The following is a 27,100-nucleotide window of genomic DNA, read 5'->3' as shown; positions in this document are numbered from 1 at the left end:
ACTTTCCAATTCCTTTGTCCATTCTGGGTTCTGTGCTGAGGCTGAGTGCCATTTTAATACAGATAATGTGGGCATTTTCCTGAGGATTGTGAAATATTTGTTTTGAAGTTTTGGGAGATAATAGTTTCCAAACCCCTGTCTTAGTTAAAGATGTAGGAAGAAAGTAAGGACAGCACTGACAGATCAAAGCTGGGTTGGTAGGCATTATAGGTTTGGTAAAAATGGGAAGTTTGAGAATAAGAGACAGAAGAACAAGTTTGTAAAACCAGCTTCAGAGGCTTAACAAATGAAGCCACTTAAAAGGGAATGTTTAAATCACTCAGATACTAGAAGCTGGGTAGAACACAATTTATTGAACAAATGTATTTGGAATGTATTGAATTTGCATTTTCTATCTGTGATTTGTACATTAAACATATTTGCCATATCCTTATTTGTTATGAAGGTAGAGTGAATGTGCTTTTCTTTGAACATGTGCTTCACTTGCCTTTCACTGAGTCAAAGTTATTGTGCAAACAGGGCTCCATTCAAACGTTATTGCCTGATCCGATAACAGTAACAGGAGGACTTCTTGAGGCTTTTCTAACCATGTAATAATTCACTAAGTTCTCACAACAATCACAGGAGAGAGTCAACATTACCATTTCACAGTTGGGGACACTGAGGCTTCGAGAAGTTCAGGAACTCTTCCAAACCTCACACAAGTCGTAGAAGTCGTAGAACCAGGATGTGAACCTAGTTAGCCCTGCTCCTGCCCTCCATTTATCAAACCAACTAGCATAGCACATTGTTTTATTGAAACAGCACATGTTATTCTAGAGTTTGCAACCTAAATCCAAGACAGCACTTTCTTTCCCTTATATTCTCAGGTTTTAGTCATCTAACTCATTTCTACAGATCAGTATATTTCTATCATAAAGATACTGATGTATAAGTATGCTGGTGCCAATGCAGCATCTAGGCATGAGAACGCAATGTATTACCTTGAACCACCCAAATTTGGTCAGTGGGTTAAAGAGTAGTAGGCTACTTCTTGCCCTCTTGACACTCTGGCACAGCCCTTTTAAGGTATGAGAGAATATCAGTATTGATGTATATCCAAGTCACAGATGCCTTACCTTTTTTCTTGAATGCTCTCCAGCGCCTCAGAAGCAACGTGATGCTGAAGATAAACCATAAGAAGAGGGCTCGAAGCGTGAGAGGGCTACACGTATGGGAGATGTGGACCAGAACGAGAAGGCTGGAGTCACAGTGGATGTCTGGTTTGGGAACTCGCTGCAGCTCCTAGAGATTACCAGGTGGCATGTTAGAACTGAAGTCTGCTGAGCCTGTTACATGAACTGCAAACACAGTTTGGAGTCAGAAGGTCCGGCGTGTGGGCCAGCCACGGGGACACTCTTGGGAAAGGGCAGTCTTACCAAATCAGTCCCTGCAACAGAGAGCAAGGAGTCTTCTTAGTTCATCCAAGTCTCATCTCTAGCCATCTGGCGTGGGTTCCAGAGAGTTTGTGTGGTACCCTGAGTTAGAACCCTGAGTTCCCAGTAATAAAAACAGGATGAAATGATTGAGGGACTTGACTTTTCCTTAGCAGGCAGACTTCCCTGTATCCGCCAGCTCCTTCCTCTCCTCCAACATGTTACGAAAGCTAAAGGATCTGTGTTCATAGCAATGTCTTCTGTGCCTGACCTTCAGATGACATACCATAGGCTTCCTTTTGAAGCATCAATGCTGTTTGACATACTAAGTAATGTGGACATAATATGTAAAGATGTACAGTGGAAGTTTTGATTTGAAGCCTGGTAATAGGCTTCACAGTTTTGTTTCCTGGTTAGGAGTATTTTCATGGTTGCCACCAGAATGCCTATGTGGGGAAAAATAAAAGGGGGGTGTTGAGGAAGAAATGACAGGGGCAAATCTTGATAAAAGTTTAATTCACTGACTGTCAATAGGAGAAAAGACATTACCAGCTGCATATATTAGCACATTATTAACACACCCACTCAGGTTTTGAAATATCCATTTAAAATAACTTAATTAAAACCCAGTTATAGAAACTTTCCACACTAACAATGAAACATCTATTTTATGATCATTCTACATGTCAGTGGACTTTAATTTTTAAAGATGAACTGCAGTGCCTTTTAAAAAGAGCACTAAAAGGGAAAACCTACATAACAATCATACTGTTTCAAAGATATTTTTGCCTTGATTTGAGAACATGAATTCTAGTCGTCCTCTCTAATATGGGGAAAACAGAAAGCATTCTAAGCAGAGGATGGCTGTTAGTATTTGTCCTGTTTAAAGAAATTTTCATCTTAGGCACATTAAGCAACTAAACTACAAAATTTGTGTTTCGACAACTGTGTAAGAAATTAATTTTAAAAATATATACGTATTATGCGTGATGTTTTTATAACATGCCATCCAATTATAACTTTTTAAAAGTATTTGTTCAGAAAAAAATTAATTTATTAAGCATTTTAGAAACCCTGATAAATGTAGTAATATGAATAGAAAGCAAGCTTTCCAGAAAATCGCTTCCCATTTTCTATTTTTGGCCAGAGTCCTCTTTCAGCCAATAGAGGGGTGAGCCAGACCTCACAACGTGAAGATGGCACCTTTTGCTCCTGGCTCACAAAGAACTTGGTGCCTCATATTCCTCTGCTTGTCATAGACCTGAATCTGGTTCAGCATCCGTGTGTATGCTCCGCCCAGCATCCCTTCTTGGGAGCCAGCATCCGTCACAGCTTCCATGAATAGCAAGTTATCCTAAACTGTCTACTGGATCCCATTAGATTGTAGGCTCCTTTAGATTTCTTTAGATTGTGCATTTTAAGACTTTGGAAATAAGAACATAATTCCAAACCAAAAATAAAGCAGTACCAGTGTCTATTTTACCTAAACACTCACAGATACAGTAGCTCCTGTGCTCTTTACCTTTGTTGTTTTCATGATGTAGATGGAGCTGTCATAGCCGTTGGCAGAACTAACACATGACTGGATTACAAGCAAACTTTGAAAAGAAGGGTTTATGCTTTTAACGTTAATGCAAAATTGAAAGATTTGAGTTTCTCACTTAAGAATGTCAGTAACACATTTATTTCCTACCTCCCTCAAATTTTTTCTTGCACAATATATTTGTAATATATGAGTGCGCAAACACGTCAGTGTTTACACATTGGAAAACTCAGATTTTAGTATTAATGTTGCCATTCAGCTTTTCATCAGGCTTTTCCTGCTCAGAAACATTTGAGTTTTCCCTATTTTCTACATCATCAATCCCAAACTCCTCTATCTGGTCGTCAATCCATCCCCTCTCCAATCAGGCTCCACCCGTCCCATCAAACAATATATTGAGTTCCCAATGAGCACACACTTATCAAGCCCTCCTCCTCCTCACCTATGCTCACCTGCACCAATCTCCAGGCAACTCTCTCAATTCAAAGATCAAATGTTCTCTAGAATACCTCAGTCCTTACATAATCAATTTCCTAATTTAGCACTTAATTTGATATTTAGTTATACATTGTATCAATTTGTAATATGATGCTATTCTTTAATTATTTTCTATATGTCACTCTATTTTCCTCAACTGTTCTGGAAGCATAAACAACTAAATCATGAAGGGGTAAATATGAGGTTCAGAAATAATCAAACTGTTAGCAATGTCATTTCCCGGGTTGGAGGCACAGCGGGTTGGGATGACTGAAGGCAGAGGGCAACTCCGGAACCTGCTGATTTCCAGCGAGGACGGCAACAGTAACTCCTCCTCCTAGCAGCCGTCCCATCCTATACATACGCAAGCCCTCACCCTACCAAGGGGTCGCTTGCTGCCCTGGCTGGGTCCTGAGAAATCAGGGCTGGGGAAGTAAAGAGAGGAACAACAGTCTCTGATCAATTTACGACTTTCCATTGTTATAATCTCATTGCTCCAAGAGTTGTTTAAAGACACGGTTGAATGGAATTAAGTCTGCCCTTATTTTTCAACCCAGATGGAAAGAAAAAAAAAGTGAAGCATTCATGAAATACAAATCTAAGATGACTTTCTTGAAATTGTATTTTCTTCCTGGAAATGGCATAGCAAAAGCTATAATAAAATGTTTATAGAATTTTAATATATTAAGTTGTAAGTAAAATGCATGCATTTGAAATACATTTATCATAATTTTATATAGTTTTATAGAGTTAAGCATATATATATACATATATATACACCTCTATATTTATATAGATTTCTTTGCATAGATCTATCCAGACACCACCCTTTAAACTTTTATATATTTTAATCTCCAGTGAGAAATACCGAAGTGAAATAGGTCATTTCTTTCCATGGTGGAGCTGATGGCTGACTCCAAGCTGTGACCAAATGATCTCTCTTTGAAGCCAGATGAGAAATATAAACATGGGCTTATTTTTCCTTATGTGTATCTTCAAGAGTCCGTTAATAATTCTGCTTTCATAATGATGAGAGTTAACTTTTAGAACAATTTATTTTATGCAAAAAAAAAAAGAATAAGAGAAGAGGTCTTTGTCTCTTCAAGATGACATAACTTTGGCTGTGGAATTTTTTTAAATCTTAGAGGACAATTGAGTGTTTGGGAGGAAAAATGGGACTAACTTGGAATGCTGTAGTTAAAACATCTCCAGTTACCTTTATAAAGTGTACACTCTGAAGACATGAAATACGTTCCAACTGTTGGAAACCTTCAGTTAAAACCAATTTGAGTTTTTCTGCTCAAAGTCATTAATTCAGTTTGTTAGACCCAGATTCTCTCTTTCTTAACAAAGTGGAACATAAACAACTCAGACTTCCCTAAGAAAATTAAAGAGTGGCAGATAAGGTCCTTATACATAATTTCTAATATTTATTTATGCTTACTCTATATCCTGCACTTTGCCAAATTCTTTGCATGCATCATCTCATTTAATCTTCACAGCAATCCTATGAGGTAAATACAATTAACAGGACCATTTTCTGAGGAGAGGACTAAAGTTTAGAGGGTTTTAGATGCTTAATGTCATAGAATTTTGGCAGATCTAAAATTCATACCTGGACATTCTGACTCAGAAGTTAAAGCCTTTAATCACTATTCTATTTTGCCTCCCAGACAAAAATAAGCCTTAACTTTCAGCTTATTTTCAGCTGAAGATGAGAATCTCCTTGAGAGCACAGTTCTATAATGATAGCCCAGAAAGAAGCTTAAGACTTTGCACCTAATTCCAATGTGTGGGTCTCTGCCCCACACCTAGCAGTTTCCTGACACCAGCTGGGTGTCCTACAATTCAACTCAATTCTGACACCATCTACCTGGAGATAGTGTCGGATCCCCAGGTTAAGGGCTCAGTCCTACAAGGTTGCCCTCCACTCGAGATGCCAGTCGCAAATCCAAGTTTTCACCTGTGCTTCTGACCAATGGGCTATAGATGGGAAGTTCCAACAACCCCCTCCTTGGGTTCAATTAATTTGCTAGAGGGGTTCACAGAACTCAGAGAAACATTTTACCTACCAGATTACTGCTTATAAAATGATATAACTCAGGAACAGTCAAATTGAAGAAATGCATAGAGCAAGTGTGGGAAAATGTCACGGAGCTTCTATCCTCTCTCCGAGAGTGCCACTGTCCCCAAATCTCCATGTGTTCACCAACCTAAAAGCCCTCCAAACTCCATCCTTTTTTTTTTTTTAAGGAGGCTTCATTACATAGACATGATTGATTAAATTAATGGTCATCAGCTATTGGTCCAACCTCCAGCCCCTCTCCTTTCTCTGGAAGTCAGGGGGTGAGACTGAAAGTTCCAACCTTCCAATCACAAGGTTGGTTCTCCTGGCAACTAGCCCCCTTCCTTAGTGTATCCAAAAGTCACCTCATTCACATAACAAAAAGACACATTTACTGCTCTCAACACTTAGGAAATTTCAAAGATTTTAGGACCCCTGTGCTAGAAACTGGGTCTAAGACCAAATATGTATTTTTTACTATAAATCACATCACAAAGCCCCATGTGATGTATTTTTGAGCACAAGGAAAGAAATTTTCCCCTTAAAGATAAGGGGCAGATGGTGGATAGACTTTACCTCACCCCTTTCCCCAGTACACAGTCCTAATGGTTTGCTTGCTTGGGGACTAGAATCTCTTGGGGGATGGAGACGCCTCTCATTGAGCTAGCTGATCTCTGGGGTATAGGAGTGTGCCCCAGCTTGTTCATTTTTCATCTTTAACTCCATGGGGGCAACTTGGACTATTTTACAGGCTTCCTGTATCTTCAGTATCCTCAAGCAGTAATCTCTGTGTGCTTCCCAGAGTTGATGTGGTATGTGTTTGAGGACCTTTTGAAACCAACAAAGAAACCAACAAAACCAAATACTATCCAAACATTGGTTTTCTTCTATATTCTATTAAACATGAGGTCTAAGGTTAAGAAGGTTGCACTGGATTTCCAAGTATGGCCTATGAGAAGTATTTCTTAAAATGAGGAGATTTCACAGATATATGCTTTCCTCTTTGAATGGCTTAAATATGGATCATGGCAACATCTCAGTGTGATCACATGCTTTTGTGTAACAGCTCCTGGGATGACCTAAGTGGAAATATTTTAGATAAGAATTACCAATCTCCCTTGATTTCTGATGGGGTTACACCCGATAAATCCATCTTAAGTTGAAAATAATTGTTAAGCTGAAAATGCATTTAATACACCTAACCTACCAAACATCATGGCTCAGCCTTGCCTACCTTAACTGTGCTCAGAAGCCTATAGTTGGGCAAAATCATCTAATACAAAGCCTATTTTATAATAAAGGGTTGAATATCTCGTGTAGTGTATGGAACACTGGAGTGAAGGTGAAAAACAATGGTTTTAAGTGTATCAGTTGTTCACCCTCGTGATTGTGGGTCCCTGGGCACCGCGGCTGCTGCTGCCCAGCATCACAAGAGAGGATCGTACCTCACGTGGCTCGCTAGCCCTAGAAAAGATCAAAATTCAGAATGAAGGTGTTGCTTTTACAACATCGTGAAGTGGAAAAATCATAAGTCAAACCATCGTAAGTTGGGTTCCATCAGTCTCTTCTTCTGCCAAATAAAGTATCAGGAATTTTATCAACTATACTCCAATGAAAATTAATTTTAAAAAAAGTAATAGGAATTTGGCAGTGTGCCTGGAGGTGCACATGTAGGAGGGAGGACTTTGGAATAGTAGAGAGGAGAACGGGAAGAGGGACTTGGTGACATGGCAGGCTTCCTAGACCGCTTGGGGGCCACGGGCAATGAAATTCCCTTTAGCAGAGAAAGGTTGTGCTACATTTCTAGGAAAAGTAACCTTCTGCTATTTGTTCTAAACATTCTCAGTAAAACACATGAAGAAAACACACTTGCCTTGTGCTGCTGGAATTTTGGGGCATGCAGACAGGAGGCAGGACTCCTTGTGTGCAAGCTGTGATCCACAGCAAAACAAGTAGACCCCCAAGGCTGAGCTAGAGCAGCGGTCATGGCCCAGGAGAGGGTGGAAAGGCAGGCTGAAGGCAGACCGATTCTCAAGCAGACGAGACAAAGCCAATCTTATTTTCAAGTCCTAGAGGAAGATGATCCACCAAGGAGGAGTGAGAAAGAAAAATTCTGTTCCTGTAGAGGATGGAGTTTTGAGTCACTTCACTTGGATATTAAAGGGAAGGGGCCCCCATCCATATAGACGACCTCACATTGCACTTATTTCAGAGCCTTTATCGTGCCTGTGTGGCATTTCCAGCCTCCCTGTCTGAAGTACTCAAAAGTAAAGCACAGATGCTTCAACTGTATCTCAGTTGCTTCCTAGTAACCACTGCTGATTCATCCTATAAATAGTGTCTTAAAGAGGCCTTTTTCCAACGTGCACCTGCAAACCCGGAGCACAGCTTGTTACCCTGGAGGTGATGTCTTTCTCTCTCTTACCCGGGAAGAGTCTGCTGACCTTGGTCCTCTGCTCTGAGCATCTTCACTCTTCAGTGTCACCAGGAGTGACTTTATAGACAGCCTTAGCTGTTTGGGGCAGAAAGATGCAACCTTCAGGCTGAGCGCAACCTGAAAAAGGTTTTTATCTTTGTTGCTTGCTGTGGCACACTGGCAAACTCCCCCAACGTCATCTTTACTGATCTATTGCTATTTGAGGTCGGGGACCTTATTCCTCTTGTTTACCACTACATCCCCATTCAGCAGCGCTCGGCATGCTGTAAATGCTTAGTCAATACCTACGAAGCTCATGAACGAGTAAACATACTCCCTGTTGTCAGTTTCCTCAGATTTTCCTGCTTTGTGATCGCATTCCTAAAATATCCTCATTTGGGGAACCTGCTCAAAATGAGACAAAATTGTTAAATATTAGTCACAAAAGAATAAAATTCACAAAACTGAGGAGGATCATGCAGTGGATAGACAAGGGTTTTGAAAACATGTATTACATATAGTTCTGTTTTCTCTTTCTTGAAGAAAAGTTGGTTAAACATATATTACATATAGTTCTGTTTTCTCTTTCTTGAAGAAAAGTTGGTTAAACATATATTACATATAGTTCTGTTTTCTCTTTCTTGAAGAACAGTTGGTTAAACATATCTTACATATAGTTCTGTTTTCTCTTTCTTGAAGAAAAGTTGGTTAAACACATATTACATATAGTTGTTTTCTCTTTCTTGAAGAAAAGTTGGTTAAACATATATTACATATAGTTCTGTTTTCTCTTTCTTGAAGAAAAGTTGGTTAACCAAAATCGAAAACTTACTCCTGGAGTAGATGAAGCTGGACTAGCAAATGCATTTTTCACAAGCTTACTACGTGGCTTCAAGATGAGCATCATCAATAATTAATCAAAGACCTGACATTACTTGGTAGTAGAGAGAGGTCACTGTCTTTTCCTGGTCCAGAAAGTTCTTCCACATATTTCCCTTCTATTTTTTAAAAACTTGTTTTGACTCCCAGTGATCAATAAAAATTCAGCTTGAATATATACAGTAATAAGGATGCCATTGTGCCTCTTCCTTTCTATTCTGGCCTTTCTTTGGACCAAATAACTTGGCCTTTCTTTGGACCAAGTTACTCAGTAAGTTAAAGTCAAATGGTTACAACCTAAAAACATTTTTTTAAAAAAGTTCCTGAATCATAACAAGCACAAACAAAACATGGAAATAAGTTTGGTAGGCTTGATGAGTTTTCTTTCAGATTCAGTGCATCTATTTGGGGACATTGGTTTATGTGAAAACTAGATAATCACAATTATTAATGATTAAATAAAAAGAGAATGTTTTTAAAGCTAAATCTCATGTCTTTGAGTTATCATGAATCATTCATCACCGTAGCAAGCCCCATAGGGATTTACATTCCATAGCTGGATGGCTGGAGCATTCCATAACAATGAACATATATAGACGGAGGCGACAGTAAAAATGGGCACATCTCACGCTTTAAGATATAATCTTCCACATCCTGGCTATTGTAAATAGTGCTGCAGTGAACATTGTGGTACATGACTCTTTTTGAATGATGGTTTTCTCAGGGTATATGCCCAGTAGTGGGATTGCTGGGTCATATGGTAATTCTATTTTTAGATTTTTAAGGAACCTCTATACTGTTCTCCCATAGTGGCTTTATCAATTTACATTCCCACCAACAGTGCAAGAGGGTTCCCTTTTCTTCACACCCTCTCCAGCATTTATTGTTTCTGGATTTTTTGATAATGGCCATTCTGACGGGTGTGAGATGATAGCTCATTGTAGTTTTGATTTGCATTTCTCTAATAATTAGTGATGTTGAGCATCTTTTCATGTGCCTCTTGGCCATCTGTATGTCTTCTTTGGTATGCATATGGTTGATTCACTTTGTTGTACAACAGAAACTAACAACAGCATTGTGAAGCAATTATACTCCAATAAAGATCTATTAAAAAAAAAAGATATAATCTTGTCAGCTGAGGGTGTCAGGGAAGCAGCGATCTTCACTCCTTATTGCACAATGACAATGACTATTTGCATAACAACTCTTTTTGCCTGTTCCTTAAACTTTACGCACTGCTTATAGTTAGTTATCAGACATCTCAAAACTGTCAATAATATCGATACTTAAGAGTATTTAATTAGCTAAATTACCTTACTAAAATTAATTAATTTGTAAAAAGGTGACATCAATACTTTGTATTTAGAAAAAAGTAGTTTTTTATAAATACGAAGCAATTTGAAGCCCACATGTGGACAATAAAATTAAGCTGAATGTGAAGTCTTTGATAAAAGACACAATGAGATTTATATGGATGATATTAAATTAAGTTTTTCCTGAAAAAACAAAAAACCTTTTTTGATATATAAATAAAATGAAATACCTTAATACATTTTTTAACTGTGTGGCCCGACATAAATATTAATTACATTTCTTAATGCTTGAAGTGATAAGTAAGCAAAAGTAAATGAGTGATCTTAGAATATATTTTATTCCATTAAAATAGTGTAATATGAGCATTTTTGATAAATCACAATAATGTACAAAGTTTTAGCTATTTGAACTAAAAGGCAATACTTTGAATAATAGAAAAAAGTAAATTTCCCTGCATTATAAGGGTGCCTGGAGCCCTTTCAACTAATTTTGTGAGTTAATGAGCCATGATATTTTTCCTTAAAGAACCATTTTTTGAAGCATCAAGTGAATTTAGGGGATGAGTTATTTTCAAGCAGTACAAAGAGTTCTAAGAGCTAAGTGACTTTTTGGATGGTCCTAATAAGAAAGTAGAAATAAAACTGATATCCAATGAGAATCTTCTAGTCCTTGCTTTGTATATATACTTCATAAGCTTCCTATATCTTTGTACCGACTGTCACAACCCCAACTAGGATTCGGTGGTTTCTAGTTGGTTTAGGGTTAGGATGAGCAACTATTCTTGTTTCAGCACTAAACATCCCACATCCAAGGACACTCTTCAGTGCCAGATAAATGGAGATGGTTGGTCACCTTATCCTGGCCTCAGAGGCATTCAACTCTATGTCTCTTCCACTGTGGTCTTGGCAAGCTCATCTTACTGACACCTTTTCTTCCCTTTTCTTACCACGTACCATCTTCTTCCCTGCATACAGCATCTCTCATATGCTTTTGGTATTCTTTATTTAACCAAAATCCCTCCATGTGGTACCCCACGCAGGAAGCAATCTGTGTCTAGTAAAAGCCCTATTTCCAACAGTCACATCAAAACCTACTCTTTGCTGTAGGACCTCACTCTCTGTGAGGGACTGCAAAGTGATAAATTAAACTGTGCTAGTTGAAGATACTGCATGGTGATCATTTGTATTTCTGGAGAAACTAGCTTAGCACAAAGAAGTACTAACACCATAGTAGACATATTTTAAAAAATTTTCTGTAAATGAATGTAGGAAGAAATAAAAGACTGAATTGAATGAGTGCTAGGATTTTAAAGCACAACATAAGAGGTGCAAAACAGAAGCTATTTTGATATAAGTAGATATATACATAGGCATAAATTACTAATAGTACTCTTCTTGGAACTTGAAGTTATTTGCAAAGTGGGATATCACCTCTTTTGACTGCATGACTGTAGAGAAATAAAGGGTTGTTTTGCATTGTGTTTATCAATTTTCTTAATCAGCTGGGCTTGGCATTTGGCGTTACGGTTGATATGTGACCCTAGAGCAGAATACAGTGTCTCGGTGGTAAAATTGCATTGATGTAGATGTATTTCCCTTTCTCATCATCATATATTAGAAAAATACATTTAAAAATAGGTAACGGGGGAGAGTATTTCAAGTTTTGAACCTAAGCCTGGTTCCCCAGAAAATTCAGATGTGTTTGGTCATGTACAAGAGACAGAAAAAAATCCATGGTAGCAGGGAGAGTTTCTAAGTGCACAAGTCAGGTCCCAGGAGAGTGAGTCAGAGTGAGAGATCTTGCTTCTGTGGTTTTCTTGCTCCACTTTCTCCCTGCCCTACCCATACCAGAGACTTGTGTTAAAGCTCTTAAGAGGGGAGATGGCCACAAAAGGTATGGAAAAAGAATTTCACTAAAGTTCTACGTGGCCTTCTAAGTTCAGGGCAGCCCATACAGGGACAGTTACAGCATGCTGTATAACCAGATGTGATCCAGGCCTTGGGACAGGTAAAACTGTAACTTGTGGTCAAGGAAACCATGAGGCCAGTACCTGGAAAGGAGTGGGACTCCTGAGTGGTGAGGGACATCAGCTGTATCATACACAGGTGAGGAAAAGTTATTCAGTTTGCCATTCACACAATCTCTGAAGGAGACACCCTTGGCTACATTGGCCTCTTTCTGAGTTTTGTTACAGACCCTTGAGGTATAAGCACCACCTAGGAAATGCTGATTTTATAACTATTTATGAGGATAATTTTAATCTCTTTAGGTTTGTAGCCTATGAAAACATAGGTGATAGTTATATAATACATTGTGTATATAATATATGCGTGTGTATTCAATCTGCCTGGTCTTCTGATTACAAATGTATGTGTGTGTGTGTGTGTGTATATATATATATATATATATATCTGTATTTATTCTACCTGGTCTTCTGATTAGGGGAGCTTAACCCATAGAAACTATTTTTGCCATCACAGTACTGTTCAGAGGGAGACAGTGAAGTCCCTGTACTTATAATACAGAGAAATGATTCATGTGTTAAAAAAGAAGCAAACAAAAATCATCAAACATCAAAAAATTCCAGAATATTATCCTTCACACATTGTTAATTTCTGTTAAATTATATTTCATTGTTCAATTTAATTGGGTATTTAATCACTTTTAAATTCTAAAATTAGTTATATATTAAACTCCTTTGGGGGGGGGATTGAATGACTAGCAGAGAATTAAAATATAATCTTCAAAGGAATCAGCCCTCTAATCCATTTTAGATTTTAGTGAACTTTGAGGAGATACTCTTTTTCAAAGCATGCCACATGGAACTTAGTAACTCAGCTGTTCTACATTAATACAAAAATGAATACTCACTTTTTACTTCTGATAGTTTAAAAAAAAAAGTCCTGCAACTATGCAGATATACAGGAGGTACGTGGGGGTAATAACATGCTAAGGCTATCAAATATAAAGTCTTCACCACATTCAAAATCCCACTCAACTTTCTTTTATCTATTCCTCTGAGCAAGGATTTCACTGAAACAGGATGAGACAAGATTACAGCAGCCCTTTAACAGCCAACCCTGCTCCACCTTCATCAAGCATTCTGCTTATTCCTGGTAACTTGTTCTCTTTGATATGTTTCACACATTGATTTTGTGTGATATCCCCCCGCTTGCCACCCACCAGGAGTTTTCTCAGGTAGAGATGCTGTTTATAAATCAGAAATGTCAGGGGTCATTCCCTCAGGCTATCAAACACACACTATAGAAAAAGCAGGGGAGCCATTGTTTCATCATGAGGAACTTACTGTTAAGTCCCAACGACTTCAAAGTAATTGTCCTTGAGCTTTGCCATGCCACCTACCCTATCACGTTCCCTGGTCCCATCCACGGCCACCTTCCCTCATCCAGCACTCACTCCCTTCCTCCTACCAAGCAGCAGTCAATAGAGGAGAGGCAGCATGAACAGGATGGAGGGATGTGTGGAAGCTCCCTTAGCCCAGGGTCAGAGTACTTGAGCTACTTCACACATCACCCTCCTGCAGACACCATGGTGGAACCAACGATCTTACTGTTTTAGTGCATTTCTGACAAATGATCCATTCATCCAGTTGCTACCGTTTTAGAATACGCTCCTCCATATAAATGCTTTCCATTGCCACGAGCAGATTGAGTGAGAGAACCCAAAATTGTGGGAATCATTTCTCATCACATATATCAATCTGTGTGAATTTTCTTCCAGGCAATGTTGCTAAGGATTCTATAAAATTGGTCTGTAATTATAAATGTAGTAAAAGAGTATCTCTCTGCACATCTTTGAAGGGAATTATGCAAGAGAGGTCATCTCATTACACTTGATCTCACCAGAGGGTATCTCAGCTTAAAAAGGGTAGAAGTGATTTTTGCAAATCAGGAAAAAGAGTGATGATGTACATGGCTCACAGATGTTTCCTCATTTGAAAAACAAACACGACAAAAGAGGTCAAATGTTACCTCCTGAGTTTATATATAGAATAACTACATTACACGTTAAGTGTGAATAATAAAATAACAACTCAGAACTCCTCAAGTGAGAAAAACACTGTGAGAAAGGCCTGAGATTACTGTTGAATTTCATCACGACCGTTCACCTGATTCTAATTCAAGTATTATAGTCACAAATGGATTGAACACATCAGTTTAATCAGTTCTTTGGTGGATGAATATCAGACATCAGAAGATGTCCTTTTCCTCTTTTAAGAGTTTGTAGGGGTCACTGCAAACAAGGGATCCTATATTGTCCTTAGAAACATGGCATATGTCCTTTCCTGTTCCAAATTTTTATTTCTACAACTGTGAATATCTTCTGTTTTCTAGGGAGTGTTTCCTAGTTCCTCCAGGTGTTGTGGTTGCGGGAGGAGAGAAGAGGTTGCCTGTTGGGCCTTAAATCTTGTGTTAATTCATGTCTGTTGATTTCATCAAGCCTGAACAATTAATCAGGGGTTTAAGAAGATATGCCATGTTATTTCCAAAATTATGATGGCATTGCTCGAATACGAAGTCTGTTTCAGAATACCATTTACAAAGTGACATGGATAAATGTTTTGGAATATATGTACCTATCTTCCATGGACAGTTACAGCCAGGTAACCGTGGATCTCGGCGGGAACAGGCCTGTGGGAGGCTGGGCAGTGATCAGGGACTGACAGGAAGGGAAGGGGCATCTCTCCTCCTGCTCTTCTCTGAGCTCACTCACCATCTTTTTCCACCCACTCCCGTGCCCCTAGGGTCACACTCCCTAGTAAAAGAGCAGCATCTGCCAACACAGTCTTTGCTATACGGGGACGCACGTTCAGACAATGACAGTAACATTTATTTTGTACTTTGCACTTTGGCCCATAGCCAAAGTGAATCAAAATAAGCAAACCCATTTTTGCATAGTACACTCAATGTGATGAGTCAACTCTTCTCTTTCATATTGAAAAGTTTCTGACCTGGTTCATGTAAAAACTGAATCTATCCTCCCACATAGATGGGGACGTTTATGGCTTTGCCTGGCAGCCGGCCCACCCTTGATGGCAGAAGGGAATAAAAGTACCTTCGGGAGTCACAGAAGATGACAGGAAATTTTGAAAGAAAAGGGATTGATTGAAAAGTAATATTCTCATCAAAACTCAGTATCATTAAAAATATCAAGGATTTTAAGAAAGCCTTTTTAAAATATCAACTTATTTTTACAGACTCATAGCAGACCCCTCGAACGCGCTTGAGGGTAGAGGGTGGGAATCCTGGTGCAGAAGAGCAACCCTTAAAGGTGTAGCACTGCTCTGGGGGCTTTGGAAAAAGCTCCGGGCACATCCAGAGACATCTCAGAGATGTGTGAAAGGGAAACCTTTCACTTGCTCAGTCAACAGCTTTCTGTTAAAGAGAAGAGGGACCAGGGAGGTGAGGAAGAGCTCACTAAGCCCTGGAGTGGCTTCAGCCAGGCGTCCACCACGTCAGGGGCTACGTCCGTTACAAGAGCCACCACTGCGTCCACAGTGGATTTCTCAGTCAACAACGGCTAGAATCTAATGATCCTAGCAATCTCTTTAGACAGAGAAATAGACATTAAGGTGTTCCTTCCAGGCAAAGCGAGTATAAATTTGTGTTGGCATCATGGTAACTTTAAAGCACCTGATTGGGGTTAGAGAATCTTGGGGTCAGTTGCTTCTAAAACAATTCCGCGTGACACTTCGCTCCTGGGGGTGCATGTCAGTGTGCTAAGTGTTCAGAGGATGCTGAGTTATCATAGTGATGGTTATTATAGTTATTATAGTGATGGTCTGCATCTTCCAAAAAAAACTGTTTGATGGTTCAGGCTTCTAGAGAGTTTAATGAAACTTTCCTTCTTGCTTCGTCATTTGTCATGTGGTCAGCAGAGGTCCACTACAGTGAAGTTTCCGCAGGAAAGTGGAAGGGAGGAGAAGCCATCTGATAGGATAATGAGACATATAACAGCCGCCCAAAGCAGTGTCCAAAGCCATCCTAGGATGGATAAAGTGATTCAGTACAGTTGTGTTGCATGCACGAATAGATGCTGACTGTCAGAACATTTAGATGATGATTGTTTTTCTTCTTCCTTCATATTTGTAAAAAGAGTAGCCAATTTTTGTTCCATGACAGATAGATAAGGATGAATATTTTGAGACAAGAAAAATATGGTTCGATATCATGGGACAGGGTTAATAGGAAATACTAAGATACTGAACAGAAGTTTAAACTTTATGTATTCCAAACTGCCGAAGCCATTTTAGGTTTTCTTATCAGTATTACAAAGATAGATGACTATTTTCACATCTTCCAAAGTCAGATCAATAGTGTATCAAGAATTTATGTGGTGCTGCTTAGCTGCCCTCCAAGGGTTATTGAAAAGAATAAAATGATGGTTGTGAACTAGTTTTATAAAAATAAATGTAGTAAACCAATGTTGGTTATTATTATTGCTGTTACAGTAACAGTTAGGATTTCATCCCAATCTTAAGGGGAAAACTTTAGAATATGAATTGCATGTATTTGTAGTAGCCTAATGATAACTTGTGCGTTAGAATTCCTTTTCAATCTCATTCTACTCAGTCTTGCTATTAAATACTTGGTAAATTGAGTTGAAAGTGTGCTAATTGGATTTGTGGACAATCCAAAGCCAAGGATAAATGCTTTAGGAGCAGATTAAAGTATAATAGGATTCTGATAAACTCTGGGAAACAGGCCACTGTCCACCAAATGAGATTTCCTAAATGTGTCCACAAAGGCCCAGAGCATAAAATAAAATGAAATGCCTAAAATAGCAGAATGCATTTATCCCTGAGCAATATTGCGTTTATGTACACTTACTGAATTTTTATTTTTCTAGCTTTCTTTTATTCTAAACTCAAGTTTTCTGCTCTTCTATTTCTCCTCTTTGTTTCCTCCACGAGTGTTTCTCCTACACCAAATTTTCTCCATTGTTACTCCTTGCCGTATTGAATTAAAAGGTGATTCTATATAGATGGTATTAGTTATAGTGAAGGATTGCATTGGCGATTTCGAGGACAGCTGTCATGTGGTTCTAAACTTGGGGATGCAAAAGGAACTCATGGAAATTTCATGCAGACTTTCCACGCATCCCATGGTCAGGAGAGGATGATACCCTAAGACTCGCTCAGCACAGAGGGAGTGGGAAGCCAGCTAGCCATTTTCTTCATGTGCATCTTTAACATCAGGGTCTGAATATCATTACTAGTGTCACTACTTGAATCATCTCACAGTTTTCCACAGTCCAAGATCATTTTTTTAAAGGTGCTTGAGACACGTTGGTCACAATCCTTGCTTTTCAGTGCCTAGAACGTTAGAACTGCTTGAGCTTTCTTTGCTGTATTTGTTTCTGTGTGGGATGCTGTCCTCTATCAGCATGGGGGGATGTGAGGTCAGGTGATGTACAACGCTCCTTCTCTGACCAGACTCGCCGTGGGTCTGCACGGTCTGCTCACCCCTCACAGGTCATTTTCCCGGCCCTCAAATGAAGAATTGGGATAGATATGCTTGGTATTTGGGACCGTTCACACTGGGCCCTTTGCCTAGAGAATAAGAGCTTTGATAGTGGGAGGGCCAGATGAAAACCCTTAAAAGTCATCCCTGACACTGCCAAAATAGTGAATCAAAATAGTACTGCACCCCGGGTGATGGGGAAAATAGCAGAAATTAGTGCCTCCCTTAAGATCTAAAGGATCATGTCACCATTTAATTTAATGCTCTGGCTCCTCCAGAAACCAGAAGGATCCGAAGGATGACTGCAGACCACAAGGAGTAGCCCCAGCTGTAGTGTCCATGCCAGACGTTGTATCTCTGCTTAATAGGACCTGAGGTACATGGCATGCGTCCTTTGACTTGGCAAATGAGTTTCTTCCCTATCCTTATCAGAAAAGAAAATCAGAAGCAATTTGCATTCACTTATAATACACAAAAGTATACATTTATAGTTTTGCCCTGGGGCTTTGTTAACTCTCTCTCCTTCTGCCGTAATATAATCTGCCATGTTCAGAACTGTCTGGAGAGCCTGCAGACTATCACACTGAGCTGCTGTATCATGCTAATCAAATCGGATATGCAAGAAGGCGCCAGTACCTTGGAAGCCCTGTTAAGACATATGGGCTCCGGGGGGTGGGATATAAACCTGATGAATGATCAGAATTCTTCGTCATCACTAAAAATTGTAGGCAGCCAGAGATCATGGGCACCATGCCAAGACACACCAGCCCAAGTAAAAGATAAATTATTGCATGGCACGTCCCTCCATGAATTAGAAAACACAATACCTGGTAAGCCTCTTCGGGTTTTGGAAGCTGCATATTCCACACCTGGAAATACTAATCTGGCCCATGTGCTTAGTGACAGAAAGGGCTGCCGGCTCCGAGCGGTCATAGTGGAAGAGATGGAAGCTATGTATTGACTCCTACTTACCAAGGCTGATTAGCTGCTTCTGCCATCTGATGTCCAACCTGCCAGCAACAGAGACCATCACTGAGACTCAATTATGGCACCATTTCTCAAGAAAATGAACTGGCCACTTGGTGGCAAGTTGAGTACACTGGACCCTTCCACCCTGGAAGAGCAAACAGTTCGTTATCACAGAACCAGACATATATTCCAGCTTTAGATTTGCCTTTCCTACTCCAAGTGTTTACAAAGTCATCTACTGGCATGGGATTCAGCATAAAGTGGGCTCACTTTACAGCAAAGGAGATTTGAAACAGCATACCATGGGGTCCATTAGTCATATTACAGACTGCTGCAGATAACATGGAGCATTAGAATGGCCCACTGAAGGTATAGCTAAAGCACCAGCTCAGTGGTGCTCCTTTCTGAGGATGGGTCACACTCCTTCAGGATGCAATATCCACCTTGAATCAAAGACCTTAAATAGGACTGTGTCCCAAATAAGGAAAACACATTGGTTGGGGAACCCAAGGGTGGAAGCAGGGTGACCTTGCTTACCATCATTCTTGATAACCCAGTAGGAGACTTTGGGCTTTCCACCTTGGCAATTCCGGGCTTTGGAAGGTTAGAGATTCTAGTCTCCAAGTCAGGATGATGGAACATTCTCTATCTGGAAGTTTTATGGCCTTGGCAGAGAGAAAAAAATTGCAAAACGCTCACAGGACCTTAAGGCTTTCTCTAAGTGACATGTATCACTGCTACTCATTTTCCACTGGCCAAAATAAGTCATAGGGCCAAGCCTAATTTTAATCCTTACCCAGGGGAGAGAGAGCAAGTATTTTAAAACAAGAATACCTTTCATAAGAATTTATGTTATTATACATAATTACAAAATTCACCAGGACAGAGAAACAGTGAAGGAAACTAATAGATTATTCCTGTTACTATGCTATGCAAATTATTAAAACTATTTGAAGACATGAAAAGCCAAGGCATTTAATGTAATCACATCTTTAAAAATGTTTATTGCTTGTATCATAAAATGGTAGCATAATTAATGCTAGAAAGGCATAATCTAGTTTCTGGAACTGTTTTAATTTTCATAATCTTAAATAAATCTTGATGTGTAAATTTTAAGTCTGGATTTTACTTAAAATTCTAAAGTCAAGTTGAATAAATAAATAACTAGGGGGTAAGGGGGAAGAATAAAGCCAGGGCAAAAAAAAAAATGTAGTTCTATGGCTGAGAATCCAAATTTACCTAAAAAACTGGTAAACACTGAGCTGTAACAGATGTCAGGTCCTGGGAAGGGTGTTTTTAACTACATTTTTATTATTAAATTTTCCTTAAAAATTCTTGGGTTGGTTAATTTTTTTGTTTGTTTTTTTTTTTTGCCACTGAGAAAATATATTGAATTCATCAGCTTCTATGTGGCAGAATTGAGATTTAAACCCAGAATATGTGACTCCAAGTTCATTGCTATTTTTTGTTCAGTCCACACATATAAGGATTTAAAGGATTGCACGTGAAATTTATAAGGAGTATCTAGGTTTGGGATCAAACACAGAGAAATCTTCTAACATCTGGGCCGCAGCACCCAGAAGAGATCTTGGCAGTAATTTGGAAGCTGCAAAAGGGCTGCCATCTTCAGCACAAGCAACTCACAGCTCCTCGCTCAGTGCCACCTGGGCACTGGCCTGTCCAGCCTGGGAGGTTGCAGGCTCTTCTACAACAGATAAACAAGTTCTCCCGTTACCCCAAAGCTTCAAAGAGGGGCTCACAGTTTGCTTAAAGGAAGGAACTTGGACAAGGTTTTAAATCCAAGCACAGAATTCAGGCTTGGGGCTCTGAAATTTCTCCATATTGTTGCCATCCTTCCTCATTAGGGAGAAGCCTTGGAAAAAGGTGTATTGTAGTAAGTGGAATAATCAGTGGCTGATGAAATAGCCTTATAGGCTATAGGGTGTGTCATTTGGGAATTTTGGGTTAATGTTTTGTTTTCAGGTTCAATGATAGATGGGCATTTCCCTTCCTATCTAGTCCCATTTATGACCATCAGACCTATTTACAAGATGACTAGCTGGAGGTCATTCCCCCCACTGAACAGAGCAGAGTACACGGGTGCCTGTGAAGTGATTTCACTAAGTGAGCTAAGCATATATATATATATATATATATATATATATATATATATATATATAGGATAATTCCTTAGATGACCAGTGGTGATATTTAGTTTTCACATTTTCCTTAGAATAAAAGGAATCACTTTTATTTGGGACCTCAAGGTCTCCTGTGCTGTAAGTCCTATGTCACAGGTTAGATTTCCTGGGGAACAAATGTGAGACGGAGTTTAGGATACACTGAAGGGAAGGAAGCAGCCTGGGGCCAGTGTCAGAGAGAAAATGACCTATCAGAATCCTTCTGTATTGGGGTAAAATGGCCAGACATTTGTCCTATCATGTTAGTCATAAGACGTGGGCTACCCTGGGAGGGACGTGACCTTGGGTGAGGCAGCTCTCTGAGGCTGAAGCAAAACCTGACAGAGGCTACAAACAGAGGCCATCTCTGATAGGACTCGTAGCATCTGGGGCAGCAAGTCCTACCTTGAAGTCCTACCTATGCAGTGGTCTTCTTTGTCCTTCACAGTCAACCCCTGGTGCCACTCCCTTTCTTCGTATACATGTGAGAAGCAGCAACTAAGGCTGCTGGCGGGCCTCTCTGCCTAAAGGAAACTTCGCAGAGGATGGCCAGTATCCCTGTCTCCACACCTGCCCCTCATCACCTCCCTCCTCCGCTGCGCATTCTCGATTCCCCTCCTCCTCACCGGCACCTCTGCTTGCCTTCGTGGCTTACTGGGAAGGACGCTTATACCCTGAGCCCTGCAGGACAAAGAGAGACCCAAGGGGACCACCTGGGTTCCCCACACATTCCTCCACACCCCGCTGCGACCCGCAGCCCTACTCCCAGTCAAGGCAATTACCTTTGCCAAGTTGGTTTTTCCTTTTCTTAACTGCAGGTCTCTGAACACAAGGAACCCAAAGTGGCCAGGCATCAGGCATAGCTTATAGACGAATAGGACTCTCATTATGTCCACTGATGAAAGTGTTATTTTTTCTATTTTCCTGTGAACGTATTAATATATTTCAAACAAAAATGGCATTCTGTAATAAATATAGTTCTAATGTTCCCTTTATTTATCAATACATCTTGTTAATGAAGATATTCATAAAGTACCCATGTTTACTCAGGGTTCTTGAATTAAGAAAAGTAAACAGAAACTGGTTAATTTACAGAGGAAAGGAAACCATTGGAAGGACACTGGGTAGCTCACAGAATTACTCAAATTTGAAAACTGGCAGTCTAGGCAGGAACCGAGGAAGAGGAAGAGTAGGTTAGAACTGGCCTTAGGAATCCTACCTCAGACCCTCCTTCCCTTCCCCCACCTCCCACCCACACTGGTACTGGGCTTGCTGCCCTTGGGCTCTGACAGCTTTGTCAGGACTCCTGACTGCACTTGGCGATGTGAGTCTAATGAGTGGATACGTAGTGCGTATCGTATTCTCTCACACAGTAGAAAGAATTATGGCCCAGATGTTAGAGGTGAAGTGTCTTTTCAATAGTCTCTCAAGACGTTTTAAGGACCTCTGGGCCTTGAGTGCTTCTCAGTTTGTGACAGTTTGGAAGCAGCATGACTTTCTTGCAAAGTGGCCTTATGGATGGGTGACCCTTCAGGAACCACTGTTAGTTTTTTAGGTTTTTAAGTGAAGTGGACCATGTAATCTGTCTTCTATTGTTACTCACTCCTGAGTCTGACCTTGCGGAAGTTCAAGGGAAGTGAAAGTGGCTCTTTACCTGAGGATAAGCTCAGGAGATGCTACTCGCAACTCAGAAGAAAGCGCTTCGCTCCGAGAGTGAGATATTTTTCTCTCAGGACCAATTTGATCCTGTGCTACAAAATCCTATATTCATTATCAAGTAGCGCTGATTAAATGTTTAAATGTGCAGAGAGCTGTTCTAGGAACCATGCAAAGAGACTTATCCTGCCCTGTAGGACCTTAAACTCAAAAGCAGACATGTATTACCTAAGAGGGGTCAGTTAGCACCCTGGGTCTGATGAGAAGTCAGTTCTCCAGTCACTCCGGAATGCTTTAGGCTCCTGAGCACGCTGTTTTCGGTTGTGGAAAGCTTTTGAACTTTTCCGCTCCAGGCCCCTGAACCCCACAGTCTGGGGACAATGCTGAGAGTACAGAGAAAATGCAAGTTAAATGTACACTACGATTTTATTTTTTTAGTTTATTTTCATGAACTCTATATAATGCAAAGAACGTTTACTTCATCGGTTTTGAACCACTGATTTCTTGAGCAAGTCACACTAGGTATCTCCATGTTGCCACAGTGAGTATGAAAGAATCTCTGTGGGCTTTGTCCATTGTGACAACCACAGCAGCGTCTTACGTAGTCTGACTCCTTGTTCTTTGCAAGCTGTAAATATTATAAATCCCACAGCAATTCTCTCCTCAGTGCTGGCACTATTTACTGTATCCATCGTGACCATTTGCTCTAAATATTCTGATATGACTCTGGGATTTCTGAAGCATTTTCTTATATTGTTGGTCCCATAAACCTTAATATCATCCTAGAAATCCCAATTTTTTGACACCCAAGCCTCATCTGCTAAAACTCATTTTCATCCTTAGAAATGGAATAACAATTCTTCATGAAATGATCTGTCTTGTCTTTGGTTTAGTAATGCGTACAAAACTCTGCCTTTACTATTACTAGTATTCCATCAATAACCTCCCTCTATTCCCACCACCACTATAATAAAAGCCCAACCTTCAGTGCCACCAAAGTAACTACAGTAGAGTTGACAGTTTTGTGGCTACCCTGACAGATTTCCAGATGAGCCGGGTAAAATAACATTACAAGATCTCAATAATTTTATGCAAAAGTGAAATGCTTTGCTGTGCTGTTGACTGTCCGTCATGGGGAGATATTCGATTTTATTTTTGTCATTGTGAAAGTTCTTTTCATTACTCCTGTGCCTAGGGTTCCGTGTCTCTGTTCCGTCTAGAAGAAGCAGTGACAAATAGCCTAAAGGTTGAGATGAAGGGCATTAAGAACCATACTTGGCTCTTCTAGCTCCCTAGGAAAGGTGCTCCTGCCCTTTATCCTGTCAGAGAGGGATGCTGTAAAGATCTTTGTGCTGAGTCAGGTGAATCAGTGCTGAAGAGGTAGACCAGCGATACTTTCCCAAAACAATGTAGCAGAAACCACCTGGCAGTTGGTGGGGCAACTACTGCCTGGTATTTGAGACATCTGACCGTAACTTAGGTTTCAGCGAGGGTTTCTATTTTATTCCTGGGCACAACTGGAGACTAAGAATTCTAGCCCTTAAAGTAAGGACTCTGACTCATCATTCCACTAGCTCTAATATCTGCTATCAGGGACCTGACACTGCCCTCCAAGCAGCCCAATACATTCTGAATGGGATGAAAATCTTCATGTTGTGAAATCTGCAGATACCCACTCCTTAATCTGTCCTACAGAACAATGGTAATATCATTCAAAGTCTTTAAGGATACCAGAAACGTTTTTATTCCATCCTTAGGTTAAACAGGGATGGAGCATAAGGACTTGAGAGCTGCTGTGAACAAAGGTGACATAAATTACAGACATAAAACTTGAAGAGTTTATAAACAGGATTCATAAACAAATTTAATAATCTATAGTAAATTCAACATAAAATAAAAGGAAAACATCCACTACAGAATATTATGTACATTTTTATTAAAATTATCCATTCTATTTTACTTCACTTTAGTTTCTGAAAATGTGGTTTTCTTATATATTATCATAAATACTAAAGAGATTAACTCACTCTCACTTTTCATTAAATTCTTCTCTAATCCTTGGACAGAATTTTAAAAGCATGTAGTGTCAGTGATTCTCCCCGACACTCTGAAATCTTTATAACCTGGCTATTTACCTAACCAAGCTAGATTATTTTTCTATTAAAATCCACTTCAGGTTTAAAATTATTCAAAATATTGCTCTACTTTTACTCATAGAACTATTTCAAACAATTTACTTAGCCTAAATCTCAAAATGCGTAACATAGACGTTAACTCATATTCAAGAAGTATTTAAGGAGGCTGACAACATATAACAATATATTCGAAACCACCTAAACAGTCATATACCTAGCAATTGATTCATCAATTCTGAGCACCTAATATGTGCCATGTGTTCAGCTAAACACTAAGTTTAACTAGTAGAATAGTGGCAGAGTAGGTACTATCAGATTGACCTCACATTTTTTGTGTACTCCATGAATACAAATCAAAACAAAACAAAAATAATTTGTAGGAAGTAGAATAAATTTCTAGACTTCTACCTCTGATTTGAAAGACTAAGGCTGACTAACAAAACTATCATCTATCTATCTATCTATCTATCTATCTATCTATCTATCTATCATCTATCATCTATCTATCTATATCTATCATCTATCTCTATCATCATCTTTCTGCATACAAGTAATATTACTGCATACAGTAATATTAGTTTGTATATAGTCACACCTGTTTTGGTAGGAAAACAAATTGTTGGTTAGATATCTATAAAACTCTTGTAAGAAAATTTTGTATCATTAGACTACATTTAAAATTCTCATCTTTATAAACATTTTAAAAAATTTTATGATCTGTCTGGGATAGACAGGCACTTGATTCTTGTGTTCAGTTTTATTGCATCTTATTGTCTTATTATAATGTAAATTGCATGATATAATGCATCTAAATATCTGGGAATTAAATAGGCATTAGTATCTGAAAATCTGTATAACCCTATATCTGAACATTTGAAACTTGAAAATACATCCCAAAGTAATACCAAATATGGCAATGCATCTACTAGAACAACAGAGGAAAATTAGGAGATAAATATAATTAAAAGTATATATCACATCTGTATCATTGGGTATTCAAAGCATTTTATTATGAACATTTCTAGAGTCAAGTTTTAAGATGTTCATTATAACTGAAGGTGTTGATTGCAGAATTAAACTATATAATTAATAAAGGATGATAATTTAACAAAATTATATAAAATCTCTTTATCTTTTCTAAGAATTTAAAATGATAATAGTTCAATGTATCTTACAAAATTTTATTTTAACTAATGAATTAAATAAATTTTCCAATATAGTTTTATTTTCCATTTTCTTCTGTACCTTTTACTTTTTCAATCACTAATCTTTATTTAGTTGTCACTGAGGTAAAGAAACAATTCACAATTCATTAAAATAAATATAAGTTTTCTGTGGTAGCCATCTCATGACTACTTAATTCCATTCTTCATTATTTCACAAGAATCTCACAAGAGCAACTGTTAAAGGAAGAAATACATTGCTTCAGAATCTCACTAAGCCTCCCTGTCTCTCAATATTGGTCAACAGTACACATGTGCTTTCTTATAGGTTACAATTTGGGACTTGTAATAAAGGCGTACTTGTACCTAATTTATTTTCCTGAAGCATTTTAGGTCCTGGCCCTTTTTTTGTAGTACAAAAATATTTTCAGGGGTCAATAAACCTTGAGTAGTTGGAAGAAGATTCTGAAATTGTCTCTGTATTAAAAGTAGAAAAACTTTATTTTCCTAAATCATTTATTTTTATTTTTATTTTTAAATAACCTAATAAGGTAATAAATAGATATACATTTTTTAAGTCTTTACTGAGTTTGTTACAATATTGCTTCTGTTTTACGTTTTGGTTTTTTGGCCCCAAGGCACATGGGATCTTAGCTCCCTGACCAGAGATTGAACCCACAGCCCTTGCATTAGAAGGTGAAGTCTTAACCACTAGACCCCCAGGGAAGTCCCAATATACATTTTTAACATAAATTATATTGTAGAACTATCCATTAAATATAATTATGCAGGGTATAAGCTGAAAGACATTTTGAAAAAAAATGAATCCTGTAGGACAGCTAACACTTTTTTGATTTTGGATCATATTTTTTTTATCTAGTTCAACTTGATACACATTTATTGACAATTTATTTGTACTTAGCATTGCATTAAGTACTGAAGAGATAAAGATGATATGGTCTCTACCCTTAACAAGAACTTAAAGATACTTTTCTTTTTTCCAGTAGGTTTACCTCTTGAATTATGAAATTAATCCCACTGAGATCATTGTTACAAAAAACAAGACAAGGGACTATGAATGTTTGGAACTGGTTATCCACTAGCATAAATTATAATATCACTTGAGAGAGAATCTGTATTATTTGGCCATAAATTTAAAATTTAAGGCTTCCCTGGTGGCGCAGTGGTTAAGAATCCGCCTGCCAATGCAGGGGACACAGGTTCCAGCCCTGGTCCGGGAAGATCCCACATGCCATGAAGCAACTAAGCCTGTGTGCCACAACTACTGAGCCTGCGCTCCAAAGCCCGCGAGCCACAACTACTGAGCCCACGTGCCACAACTACTGAAGCCCACGTGCCACAATTACTGAAGCATAGAGCCTATGCTCTGCAACAAGACCAGCC

General features: G+C 39.0%; 1 long non-coding RNA gene across 1 annotated transcript in view; it reads left to right on the top strand.

Annotated features, from left to right (window-relative positions):
* The window catches only part of LOC309619773, a 40,838-nt gene extending 37,959 nt beyond the window's left edge, over positions 1-2,879 (top strand). Inside the window, exon 3 of the long non-coding RNA XR_014239203.1 lies at positions 1,142-2,879. This is a non-coding gene — a long non-coding RNA (uncharacterized lncRNA). The remainder of the gene's footprint in view (positions 1-1,141) is intronic.
* The last annotated feature ends 24,221 nt before the right edge of the window (positions 2,880-27,100 follow it).

This window comes from Balaenoptera borealis (assembly GCF_965194805.1).
Source record: "Balaenoptera borealis genome assembly, chromosome: 21".
NCBI lineage: Eukaryota > Metazoa > Chordata > Mammalia > Artiodactyla > Balaenopteridae > Balaenoptera > Balaenoptera borealis.
This window is presented reverse-complemented; position numbering and strand designations above follow the sequence as displayed.